This window comes from Polyodon spathula, chromosome 1, assembly GCF_017654505.1.
Source record: "Polyodon spathula isolate WHYD16114869_AA chromosome 1, ASM1765450v1, whole genome shotgun sequence".
Taxonomy (NCBI): Eukaryota; Metazoa; Chordata; class Actinopteri; order Acipenseriformes; family Polyodontidae; genus Polyodon; species Polyodon spathula.
The window spans coordinates 106261976-106273424 of record NC_054534.1 but is presented as its reverse complement, the minus strand read 5'-3'; positions in this window follow the sequence as shown (position 1 = coordinate 106273424).

Below are 11449 nucleotides of genomic sequence, written 5' to 3'. Positions count from 1 at the left end.
CCTGGATCCCACCTTCAGAAATTTCTTGAGGAGTCTCATGGCAAGTCATACCGGGGTGTGCAGCTATCACACTATGTCCAAGATGCCCACAGTGAATTTAAGCATACCCGAAATACTGTTCTTGAAAGTATTGTCAAGCATCTAAAGCAACGTTTTGAGAACATGGAGATGAGAGAGGTTCTTGTGGCTACTCAGGTCTTTCACAAGGACATGGTCTCGAAATCACCAAGAGTTTGCAGCACTTTGTAATTATTTTGAGCCAATTCTTTGGCATTGCACAAACTAAATCTTTTAAATTTAAGGTATTATTTAAGTTTTATATATATATATATATATATATATATATATATATATATATATATATATATATATATATATATATATATATCAATTACAAAAGTGGTGCTGCTTTCTAAGGCACGAATCTTACCTTTATATGCAGCAATATAGTAAAGTTAAAAAAAAAATAGTCACTAAGGTATTAGCTAATTAGAATAAATTGTGTCTTGTAATTTATAAAATCATTTTTGAGTAAACTTTGTGGTTAAGTGTGTACAATACTTGTGATTTTTACTGTTTAGAAGCACTTCAAGACAAACAAAAATGTAATTTTGTTTTTTTCTTTTGATTTTTAGTATTGCTAACCTTGTTAGCTATATATATAGTATATATATATATATATATATATATATATATATATATATATATATATATATATATATATATATAGTTTAGTTTTTCCTTAGATTTTATTTTTTTTTTTACTAGATTTGAACAGAAGCGATATTAGTTATTTATTGGACATACACAATCCGTTGATTTGTGAAACTATTAAAACATGAATATTGACAAATATGTTTATAATGATAGAAATTAAAGGTTTATATATGAGATCAGATTATCTCTACAATCTTTATTTAAAAAAAAATACAGACTAAAGCTCATGTGTTTATGTATTAATTTGTTTATGTATTTATTTCTCAGTGAGTTGTGCAGCGAAAGAATGCTGCCCTCCAAAAAATAAAAAAATAAAAAATCCATCCGAGTATGAAACCAGAACCCCCGTGCTGCAGCAGTGTTCCAGTTAGACATCCACTTAGGCAGAATTTGATGGAGTAAATATTATGTGCATTTTGGTAGAAAAAAAGTCCTTTAAAAATCTGGGGTCAGCAGTTACAAATCAGAATTCCACAAAGCAGCAGTAATAGTTGGCAATGATTTTGTATCTGTGAATTAACAAACTAAAACACCAGTACATCGGGAGTTGGATTCAGCTTAAAGAGAAAGAGTAGGGGGAAAAAAACCAGGCAGAAGCTATTTTTAATATCTCCCAAGTATTGGTTATTATAGTTGTACTTTTACTATGTTACTTAAATGTACTGGCGAATGTGTTCCAAACTGCACTGAAAGGAGCATTTCCTTAAAGCATGTTATACATGTGTTGAGGTGAGGTGGGGTCACAGGGGAGCCTTTTGTGTATGTTGAAGAATTTAGTGAACCAGTGAAGCTACAAGGCTAGATCCACCCCTGTTAATCACCAACTGATTGATTGTATTCACTGTTAAATTAAACCAAAATTCTACATGTTTTATTCTACTTTGTTATGTGTGTTTTGTGCAACGGGGAGGGGCAAGTAGATTTTAAAGAACAAGTAGATTTTGTGTGTGTGTGTGTGTGTGTGTGTGTGTGTGTGTGTGTGTGTGTGTGTGTGTGTGGTGTGTATATATATATATATATATATATATATATATATATATATATATATATATATATTAGCTCAAAGAGCCAGCTGCCCAACATTTCGATATGTTGTACATATCTTTCTCAAGGGAGTCTGTGTTTGAATCAAAACATTGGAGGTATTTATAGGTGTTTGACGGCATGACAACTACTTGTTATTGTTTATATTCAAATCCATGATTTATTCCTACATGATGTAATGGTGTTCTATATGTGACATCACTTTTACTTATATCTTTAAATCTATATTAATTCTAATTAACATTATTTTATATAAACTTATATTTATATTATCATGCAATGCTGGCTCTGAAGATCAGCCTTGATATGGTATCTCCAGCGCATCAGCATGCACAACTTTTGAATTAATTTTGTTTATTTAATTATTTTTAACTTTTATATATTTATTGGAATTAATTAGTTCATTCTTTTCTGTTGAGTCCCGCTGGCATAATTGTGTTCAGTCTATTTATCCATTTACTTTCTTTTATTCTTCTATATGTCGCATTATCTAATTTTACTTGTTCTAATACTACAAACTTTATATCATTTATGTTATGTCCTTGACTGGTGAAGTGCTGTACTATTGGCTCATTCATTTTTTTATTTCTAATTAATGAAAGGTGGTTCTGAATTCTTTTATATAAAGTTGTTCCAGTCTCTCCAACATATTTTATTTCATCACATTTTTCACAGGCTATTCCATAAACAACATTGCTATTTTCCAAACTATCTTAGAAATATTGAGCAAAAGTTTAGAGTACGTCATTACTAATGGGACTCTCTTGACCTTTTTATCTCTATTTTTATAATCTAGTAGATCATCTCTTTTTAGTTTATCCACTTTTCTTAACTCTGTCTCTATAATTATTTCTTTGTATCCTCTTTTTTCAAGATTTGTTTTTAATACATGTATTTGTTTTACATAGTCACTTTCTTTAGAGCATATTCTTCGTATTCTTATTCCTAGCCCCTTTGGGATTGCCCTTTTAGTGTGTATTGGATGTGCAGAGGACATGTGTAAATACTGGTGCATGTCAGTAGGTTTATAGAAGAGGTCAGTCTCAATTGAACCTTCTTCAAGTTTTACTACGGTATCTAAAAATTCTATTTCTTTTCTTGTCCATCGAAGGTCCACCTTAATATTATTGTGTATTTCATTTGCACATTTTATGAAACTGGAAAAGAGATTCTTCAAAAATATAATCTACAAACCGAATGTATTCTAAAGGTTCTCTTTGATTTTCTAAGTAATTGTTCTTCCCATTTTCCCATGTATGTACTGGCAAAATGCATTCCTAGTTTAGATCCTATTGCGGTACCATCTTTTTGTTTGTAATTTTTATCAACAAATGTAAAATAACTGTTTTCTAAAACTACATTGATCATGTTCAGCACCTCTGCTGTGGGTATTGATTTATCTAGTCTATTATCTAGTGCTTTTTGACAAGCTTCTAAAGCTATATATATATATATATATATATATATATATATATATATTATATATATATATATATTTGCCATCTCACTTCTGACATCTGAGTTTATTCTCTTTGCATTCTTCCATCTAACAAGTCATTTATCTTTTTGGTGTTGCAAAGACACTGATTCATGTAATCTGTAATTTTCAAAGCTCTAGCTGCAGTTTAAAGCTTTCAGTTTACCATTTGAGGGTCACTGTGCACTGTGCAGCTTGTTGTACATTCATAAATCAGTAAGTTCTATATTTGAACACTGTCATTTATCAAAGGTAGAGAAAGTAGTTTATGTTTTGTCTAGGATTGTCCATTGCCCATCCAAATCCCTAATTGTAATTCCTGTACTTTCACAATAGATGGCAGCATTTAATTGAACAGTGGAGAGCACTCCAGGCACATAACAATGAACTGTTAAAGAAATATTATTTTAGGAATTGTCAACATAAGCACACATAGTCAGTGATCTAAAAAAGACAAACATTTTCCATTCCAAGGCTGCTTGATTTGAGTAAGTTCATAGTGCCACCTGATGGTAACAAATGATAGGGGTAAAAGGCAAAGCTTCCAAGACACTAGCAGTACTGTAGAGCCTTCCAATGGTGGTTTTCTGAAAATGTTGCCATTCCATGAACATCTAGGAGACTTGCTGGTGGACAAGCTGGTGTGCCACAGGCACCCAATATCATGATCCTTGAAAAGTCACTGAAAGACTTCTGCTAGTTGCAAACAACTTGCTCTATATAGGTCTAGTGCAGACATCCATGCAACTATTCCAAGTTTAAAAGGTCTAATAAAGTAGTTTACTGCTTTAGGTCTGAGAGTGGGGTTTATTTGTTTCAATTAAACAGTTAAGCACATGGTTGGAACAAATACCTGGTCATCAATGGCCAGAGTTGCCCATCCCTGGTCTAGTGGAACACATGGCAGAGGGCCTTAACACCCAGAAGCCATCAATCAGCATAATTACCCAAATATACTGTAGTATTAAAGGCCAGGACACACCAGCACGTCGCGTAGCGTTGCATCACATCTTGTCGTATCGCGTCTTGTCACATCATTTCATCTAGAGTCACTTTTTTATATAAGTACCCTCACAAGTGCACTGCGTCGTGTTGTGTCACGTCATTTCACCTAGCGTCACTTTTTTATAGAAGTACCTTCAAACAATGTGTTGCATCACATCGCGTCTAGGAGCACCTTGTCCAGATTTCTCCCAGAGCAATTTTTGACATCCTGCTCTACCAAAGCGTCTGCACTCGACCAAAAGCAGTCAACTATGCAAGGATATCCTGGCCAAAAATGCGTTATTTAGTAAATATTTCAAATATTTAGTATGTGTATTCATTTTAATCAATCAGAATATATTTTTTAAAAAAAACTACGCATTCTAAATAAATGTAAATTAATTAAGCATTTTCTATGTAGGGGCTGTTCATTTTACAGTAGTATCGAAGCAGTGACTGGTTATTTTACATTAGTATCGAAGCAGTGACTTGTTATTTTACAGTATTACCGAAGTAGTGGCTGGTCATTTTACAAGCGTGCAGCAAGAGTAGCCAATCACCTTTGGGATAACATCTTTTTTAAAAAATCAAGAATTAAGCCTGGAACACACTGTCTGATGCAACCGTCGCATCTCAATGGAGGAGGTCACGTCACAAAAAAATCTTTGTGAGTGGGCACCATGCATCACTCCTACAGCACTTATACATTGGTCTGTCCTCTCTCTCTTCTCAAGATCCAGTTGTAGGAGACCCTTTTGGTAGCCTTTGCCCTCCACCCAATCAGCAGTCTCGCCACCTGTCTGTCACGGAGGTCCTCCATCCCGGTCACTGCCGTACCTACTTCCAGAACCTTTGAGGGGGTTGACGCACCCTCTTACCCCTCTGGGGCTCCATCTCCGGATTTGCTTGGGATGGTGGATTTCCCACTCTGCTTGGACCGTCACCTCCTCCAGGCCCCCTCTCTCTGTGGGTGAAGGGGGGTGGTGCGGCTCTTGTAGATCCCCAACATCTGGCACAGCTCCCCGATCACTTGCGAAAGTTACAGCCTTGATCGCTATGCAGCTCTTCAGGCATCCCGAATCATTAGAACATGCCCTCCAGCAAGGCAGTGACGACAGTGGTTGCTCTCTGGTTCGGCAGGGTATAGGCCTTGGGCCACTTGGAGAAGTAGTCCATTGTGACCAGGACGAACTTGTTTCCCACAGGAAAAGTCAATGACCATCCATTCTAGTGGTGCGCCCACTTGATAACCCTGAAGGAGGGCGCGTGACTGTCCAGGCAGGCTTTTCTGGGCCGTGTCAAGGCGTCAAACTTTAGTCCAACATCAAATAAAAAATAATATAAAGGAAGTATTTGAAAGAAAGGGTTTGGACTGAAGCTGGCAGTCCTTCAGTTGCAAAGGTAATTAAAATATCTCTTAATATTAAAATAAAACATGATACCACCCATCTGGTGCAGCTGGGGAAAATAAAATATGCTCTTAATATCATCCTAAACATAAACTTTATGAAACATAACTTGTTATTTTTATATAACATTGCTGTATGTAACCATATCTGCATCGTAATATACTGCATTTTTGATTCTCTAACATTGAGAAAACATTTCACTTAAGTATGTAATGTATGTAATTACAAAGATACATGGTCAAGGTACGCTATTTCAGATGATGTGGGTGTTAAAGTTTGTTGAAATTGCAGCTTGTCTAAGTCACGTTTTCTCTCATAAAACATTTTAATTATGGGAAAAGGCTTAGTGTGGCCTTGAATTACACTTGGCATTGGAGTGCTGAGATAACTTCAGTTACCTATTAGACTGGTTCCTTTGTGTGTCAGTTCAAGTAAAGAGGATTATTCCAGTGATGCTGTGCATCTATTGTACAAGAGAAGTCACCTTAAACTGAACTGCTATCATTGAGAGACCTCTCACTTGATTCCTTTTTTTTAAATTGCTGATTATATTTAATGTCTGTAAAGCACTGTCTAGTTGCTTATTTATCTTGTTTATTGCAGACTAGAGTAAAAAGTTATTTTAGAATCTGGCCATAGTTTATAAACAGCTTGATTCCACTGAAACCTTTCTTCTAACTAGACCAGTCCATTTCAAACCGCTACCTTGTTCCAACTAGTTCCTTAATTGCTTAATTGAACAACTAGGTTCAATTAAACAATAAAAGACCTAGCCGTAAATTAAATCAAAATTTATGGTGCTGCCTCAGCTTAGGGTTACTATAATACTCCATCTACCGTAGCAACCTGGGCTCCAATGTTTTGAAAGAGCCACTTGTGAGTACCACTGAGCTTGTCAGTTTCTATGCATGTGAAGTGTTTTGGTCAGATATGTTATGGTGCAATTTTGTTTTCAAGAGGCAGTGGCATCTCTCTGGAGTTTTAGACAGCAGGACAAATTACATATTTTGAGTGAAATGTGTGAGGCTGCATAGGGGTTAAAATTACGAGTAGGTGGGCTCAGGGTAGTTCAGGAATGAGTATAGCTTGCATCCAAGAAAGTTCAAGAAAGAACTTTCCAAGAAAGTTCAAAACAACACTTGATTTCCTCCTTTCCTCTATAGAGTCTCTTATCTGTGCAGAACACTAGGTCATCAGGTCTCTGACTGCCAAAGCTTTAACTAAAGCACTTGAGCAAGCCTAGGATATATAGGTGCAGCGATGCATATATGGCACAACACTTCAGCAAATAGAAGATACAAAAAACAAACACACACAGCCTATCATTTATTGCTATTACCTTAGGAGGAAGGAAGACAATGTAGGGCTTTACCCACATTGGTGGGAACAGGCTCCAGAACATTTTAATCTGAACAAAATACCTGTTATCTGAGGCAAGTAAGCATGCAAACCAAAACAAAAAAAGACACAAAGAGAATGCAATGTCATTCAGCACAATCAAAAAGCACTGTAGTTAATATAACCCACTTGCCATGAACTTGTTCCTGTGGCAGGCTGTGTGAAGTGATATAGAGATGAGTCTATCTGGGTTGCAAGCAAGCCTGTTTAGAAGCTAATTCTAAGAGGCAGGCTTGGGCAGAGAAGCAGACAGACGCATCTGGAGATGCTCTCGCCTTAGTCAGCTTGATGGCAAACTGAATACCATTTTGTTAACAATCAGGTATGTTTAGAGTGGGTGTTAAACATGCAGATCAGTGGCTGAAAGGGAAGTGCCACTGGGTTGCACAAAAGGTGAAAAGTTCATTGGTTGACCCATCCTGTATATATATATATATATATAATATATATATATATATATATATATATATATATATATATATATATATATATATAGTGCCTTGCAAAAGTATTCAGATCCCTGACCAATTTTCTCATATTACTGAATTACAAATGGTACATTGAAATGTCATTCTGTTCGATATTTTATTTTTAAACACTGAAACTCAGAATCAGTTATTGTAAGGTGACATTGGTTTTATGCTGGGAAATATTTTTAAGAAAAATAAAAAACTGAAATATCTTGCTTGCATAAGTATTCAACCCCTGTGCTGTGGAAGCTCCCAGTTTGCACCGATGAAAGAAATTGCCCTAACGAGGACACAATTACCTTACCATTGGCCTCCACCTGTGAACCATTAAAGTTGCTGTCACATTTTCTGGATAAAAACCCCACTGTTGAAGGATCACTGGTAAGGCTGTGAATCTGAAGGAAAATGAAGACCAACAATAATTCTACAGAAGTTAGAGATAAAGTAATACAAATGCATAGATTAGGGAAAGGGTACAAAATAATATCCAAGTGTTTGGATATCCCAGTGAGCACAGTTGGATCAATAATCAAGAAGTGGAAGCTGCATCACACCACCCAGGCACTGCCAAGAAAAGGCCGTCCCTCAAAACTCAGTGCTCAAACAAGGAGGAGACTTGTGAGAGAAGCCACAGAGAGGCCAACAATCACTTTGAAGGAGCTACAGAGTTCAGTGGCTGGGAGTGGAGTAATGGTGCACCAGTCAACCATATCAAGAGCTCTGCATAACACTGGCCTGTATGGGAGGGTGGCAAGAAAGAAGCCGTTACTCAAAAAGTACCAAATGAAAGCACTTCTGGAGTTTGCCAGAAAGCATGAGAGTGACCCAGCTGCGATGTGGGAAAAGGTTTTGTGGTCAGATGAGACCAAAGATGATGGCCAAAACTCAAAGCGCTATGTGTGGCGCAAACCTAACACTGCCCATGCCTCAAGACACACCATCCCTACAGTGAAGTATGGTGGTGGCAGCATCATGCTGTGGGGATGCTTCTCATCAGCAGGGACTGGGCATCTTGTTACAATTGAAGGAAGAATGGATGGAGCAAAATACAGGAAAATACTGCAAGAGAATCTGCTTCCGACTGCTAAAAAACTGAAGCTTGGGAGGAAATTCACCTTTCAGCAGGACAGTGATCCCAAGCGCAAGGCCAAAGCAACACTGGAGTGGCTCAAGAACAAAAAGGTGAATGTCCTACAGTAGCCCAGTTAAAGTCCTGATCCCAATCCCATTGAGAATCTGTTGCACTATTTGAAAATTGCGGTCCACAAGCGTCGTCCAACCAACCTGAACAACCTGGAGCAAATCTGCCAAGAAGAATGGGCCAAAATCACTCCGACACTGTGTGCAAAGCTGGTACATACTTACCCCAAAAGACTTAAAGCTGTTATTGCAGCGAAAGGTGGCTCTACCAAATATTAATGTGTGGGGGTTGAATACTTATGCAAGCAAGGTATTTGAGTTTTTTATTTTTCTAAAAAATATTTCCCAACATAAAACCAATGTCACCTTACAATAATTGATTTTGATTTTCAGTGTTTAAAAATAAAATATCAAACAGAACGAAATTTCAATGTACCATTTGTGTAATTCGTTAATATGAAGAGAATTGGTAGGGGTCTGAATACTTTTGCAAGCTACTGTGTATATATATATATATATATGTATATATGTGGTTCGGTAAAATTCAATTTGTGTTAACAAAATCTTTTCGATTGATTTCATATGATTATATACTAATTATAATTAAAATATATATATATTTTATATCTATATATATACTTATATGTAATATAATTATATATATATTATATATATCTTATTTGTTGCACGAGTTGTTAACACAAACTACACATAATGTGTTTGACGGGTATTACCTGTCCAACCAAATAAGGTGGACCATATTTTATGTTGTGGGTTATAACCTTTACCCAAAGTACTTATACAACATACTTACATTAATCATGTATTAATAATAATTATCTGTAGATGACCCTAAAACCATTATGTATATATATATATATATATATATATATATATATATATATATATATATATATATATATATATATAGTAAGGAGGCAGGGGGAGGGTTAGATTCCCTGCCTAAAAACCATGTGAAAATGCACATTTTGTTCATTTAGTTGCTTTTGGTTAATTGAATTGTATTATTTGTGTTAATTGTTTTATGGTTGATTATCCCCTGCACCTGGCTATCATTGTAAATTAGAGCCAGGTGCAGGGTGTCTAAGGAAAGCAGGCAGTTTGCTCAGGACGGTGTGGTTGTAGAGTGAGGAGCTCGGTGTTATGGTGAAGTAAAAAAAAAAAAAAAAAAACAACCTATGTTTGGTTTTTTATAAAATTCTGTTAGTGTTTATTTTCATGTTATATGTCAGGTAAACAGCTTAGCTGTCCTGTGTGTCAGCCAGGGACCGGCATATGTTTAATGAGTGCTCTGAGGGAGCTAGGTTTGTTTTTGTTTGTTTCATTTATATTGTGAATAAAAGTGTGTGAAAGCGCTTATAAAAATTAAAGCTTTACTTCTGGGTCACATTCTTAAAGTAGTACGAACCTGAACTACAGCCAATCTGTTTACTATATATATATATATATATATATATATATATATATATATATATATATATATATATATATGTGTGTGTGTATGTTTGTATATATTAGTAGATGAACCTCAGCTGTTTCATTATATTTGCATTTAAAATATTGTCAGTTGATTGCATCACATAATTTAGCATGTTGACTTGTGATTTTTTTTTTTTGTTTTCTTTCTGCTGGTTTTATATTTTTCTAAAACATTTACAGCTGTTATATAATATGTTATAGAGCAATTACTAGTTTAGTCACCATCTAAGTAATTTCCTGAAGAAAAAAAACAAACTCAGCAGCCTCATTTTATAAAACACTGCGTTTATATCTCCATTTACAAAACAATTAGAGCATGTAGCTGGAAGGCAAAGCTTTTGTTATCTCTTTTTCAGCAATTAGCCACCAAGTGACAAACTAATGATGAACCATTTCACGATTCTGTCAAATGGTAGCCTTGAGATAACCAGAGGGGCCTTTGAAGAACTGTTCAGGATATAGCGCTTGTCTTGTGCTTAATGGCTAAACAAAATTCAGTGATCGTTGTTTATCCCTTAGTCCCTTACTTAATGCCTTTAAAAAATGTTATAGATTTGCCCCACGGGCATGTTAATCTAGCAGACAAAAACAAAGTGTTTTGGAAAGGGTGATAAGGTGCCCTTTGTCCCTGAGGTGCCCTGGAGAAATGTAGCAGTGAACTCATTTTTTCACCTGGAACTTCTGGGTTTGTTTACATTAACTTGTTTCCTGGCCCTCAGGAAATGAGGAACCTATTGGGGGGGATCTAGAGAGGTGAAAAGCTGACATGGTTGGTGTTGAAGACCACTACCACTAGCATCTCTTTTGAAATCATTTTGTAACCAGTTCTGTCTTTAAAAGTGATATATGTAAGTCTAATTAGATAAATAATTTTGTTTTGTATTTGAATAGTTCAAATCCTGTCTTTTATCACCATATTTGTGTGTTAAAACAAATAAAAAAATTAAAAAAAGAAGCTATACCTCCAGTACAAACTTAGGCAACAGACCGTGTATAACCCATATTAAAAGTAACAGTATTATCAATATTCATTTATTAATATTATTACTATTATTGTGTGGTGAATATTAGGAACAAATTTTAAATACATTACAATTGTATAATTCATATGTAACTTTGTACTTGAACATTTTTGCATTTTCTGCATTACTTAGCTGGTTGTTTCGGTTATGAGACTAAGCACCAATGCTGCTACATGGCTCCATTGTATTATAGTTAGTATTTACAAGTCATCCCATTTCCAGAGAAGTACTTCAATCTCCAATGTATCTAAAACTCAAGCAGGATATCAAGTATAAGAAAAATTGAAG